This window comes from Mus pahari, chromosome 7 (genome assembly GCF_900095145.1).
Source record: "Mus pahari chromosome 7, PAHARI_EIJ_v1.1, whole genome shotgun sequence".
NCBI lineage: Eukaryota > Metazoa > Chordata > Mammalia > Rodentia > Muridae > Mus > Mus pahari.
Genome location: NC_034596.1, coordinates 98,993,210 through 98,995,911, shown reverse-complemented (window position 1 = coordinate 98,995,911; position 2,702 = coordinate 98,993,210). Strand labels below are relative to the sequence as shown.

Here is a 2,702-nt window from a genome sequence, read left to right as displayed (position 1 = left end):
CCTCCCCCTCCTCCTCCTCCCTTCATCCCTCTCCCCTTTCCCCCCTTCTCCTCCTCCTCCTTCTTTGTGCATGACTACTTAACAAACCTCAACCAATTATCCAATATCAACAACCCCTTAGCTCTCAGGGTCTTAACATTATATACCCTCTGAAAAGTTCCCAGGATTCCAAGCATCACACAATTGCAGAAACTATCTGCAGCTGGCAAAATCACACCCCTGCTAGAGCACGAGGCAAATCACAGTCAGCTACTGTGGACAATCTGAAGCAGCCCTACCTATATCCCACTCCTGGGATTAAAACAAATGCACATTCCTATTTCTGTGTTGTTTTAAAGAAACCAAAATTGTCACTACACATCAGTACAGAGAGGGGATTTGGGGCTTCTGGTAGAAGGTGGGTTTTCAGTTAGCTGGGTGTATGGTCACTAGGCCTCCATGATGGGACCAGCAAGACTTGGGGGGGGGGGAGCTAGTCTTTCTGGTATAACTGTCAACTCAACCCCAACATGGAAGAAAGGTGTGGAGGCATGAGGGGACTGAGTTCTACAGAAGTGGATTGTTTTCACCTTCCAGCTGCTGGCTGAAGCCTGGGAACACTTGATCTTTCTCTGTGGGTCTGGGACCCCAGAGGGCTTAGAGGGACTATTTAAGGGGGACTGGCCAGCTGACTTGAAAAAAAAACAAAACAGAAGTGGCTTAGCCCACGTGACATCACACTCATACATGTGTTTGTATGTGTGTGCTCATGAAGCTGGAATTATAGGTAGTTGTGAGCTACCTAACATGGGTGGTGGGAACCAAACCTGGGTCCTCTGTAAGAGTAGCAAGCACTCGGAACTACTGAGCTGCCTCTCCAAGCCCTCTCTCTCCTTCTACCATGTGTCCTGGTTGTCAGGTTTGGCAGCACGGGGACAGTTACCTGCTTAGCCACCTCTCCACCCCTCCCCCTGTGTGTTTTTTATAGACATCAGGCATGTGAGGCAGTGAAGCCTCTGATATAGGTGGGGACAGGTGCACCCCCTTTGGCTTCTGGGACCACCCCTGAAGAAGCTTCTAGGCCCAGTGTGGAGGTTCTCCTCCCAAAGTATCAGAAGGAAAGCGCAGGCAGGCCAGCGGATGCCAGGAGTATCTTCCTTGTTTGATTTGAAACCATTGCTTCCGAGAGCTGCAAACAGCAACATCCGCCCTCTTGCACAGAAAAGGGCTGCCTGGCATCAGGCCACGGGTCCTAGACTTTCCGCAGCCCTTTGTTGGGGACATAAATCCAAGCCACCCTGTTAATTGCTTGGGTTTTGACATTGCTGACAACTCTGCCTGCCGCAGATGGTTTAATTGTTTGCTTTAATGAGAAGGCAGAGCCCTTGTCCACTCTTGCCCCTGTCACTCTCCCCACTGGCCAGGCTCTGGCTTTGAAATGGCTGTTGTGCCTGGCACTCAGCTAATCTGGATCCTTGCCTGCCACCGCTCCTTGCTAGCGCCTGCTCCTTATCATGGGGATTTTTTTGTTTACTCTGGACTTTTCTGGGTGCCAGCACCTCATCATTCATACAGGCAGAACTACCCACGATTCATTCCTGGAAGGAGTCCCGCACCCCACCCCATCCCTGTCTGCCCCCATCACCACCGCCATCGACATCAGGCTCAGCCTCTGAGGTTCCTGGCAAACCCGCTGAGTCTCATCCAGGAGCTTTTCCTGGGGTTGGAGGGAGCTGTGTGTGTAAACCATACCACAGGAAGTGTGAACCACTGAAGGAATGCAAGAGGCCCCAACAACTTTCTCGAGGTGGAGGACTGATCTGCGAAGGGGGTGGTCCCTGCCCAAGGCTCTACTTGGGGATGTAGCCAGTCCTTATTTTGAGATTATCATCTCTTTCCCAAGTGACCTGGTCCTAAGCCTTGGTTATCCCATCTCTAAACCGGGCAGACTGTCTTAGGTTTGCTGTTACTGCTGAAGTTTAACGAGCTGGTATTGTGTAGTTTTGGTGAGCATTGTCTCAAAGGAGGGGACCACACACAGACCCATGGGGAAGGCTTCAGATCCACCCGCCTGCCCTCCTCAGTGGAGGGAGGGCTTGTGACTCAGCTTCCCATGGGACCAGGGCCTTCCTAGACAAGGCCTGTTCCACAGGGAGGAGCTGAGGTCACGAGGCTTCGGCTGCTGCACTGCCTGGCCTCCCCTGTGACTGCTTGGCGTTGGGCTAAGAACAGGTTTTAGGTGTTTAAATGGGCAGGGAAAAATTTCAAGCTTTAGGATCTGTAACGAAAGGTTTGATGGGAATGGGGCCGTCCTCCCCGTGTTGTCTGGCTACTTATGTGACAGAACGCAAGTTGCTCCCGAATGGTCAAAGTCACTGTCAGGCAAAGCCAAAAGCATTTGGCTTGATAGAAACAGTTTGGGGCCTCCAGCTTCCGGGTCTCCCCTCATCCCTATGTAGGGATGGAGAGTGTAGTCTTGCTGTCTGGATTTCAGTTTGGGCCCTGTGAGAATCCTGGCTCTTCCTAGATCCAGCATGCACCTTCTCAGGAGGGCTGGTTCTGTGAACAATGGCTGATAACTTGGTTATGGCTTATGGATTCCATAAGCTACACACAAGGTATGCACTGGAAGAGTCCCTCTGCCCTACCTTGCTCCTCTATTGGTATGCTACAAGCTCTGACCAGAAGCATTTCTTCTGGGAGGAAAGTGTTCATTTGGCTTC

At 51.5% G+C, this 2,702-nt stretch overlaps 1 protein-coding gene across 1 annotated transcript in view; it reads left to right on the top strand.

Annotated features, from left to right (window-relative positions):
• Syne3 (spectrin repeat containing nuclear envelope family member 3) overlaps window positions 1–2,702 on the top strand; it is a 77,576-nt gene that overhangs the window by 43,596 nt on the left and 31,278 nt on the right. The gene's annotated exons all lie outside the window — the stretch shown is intronic.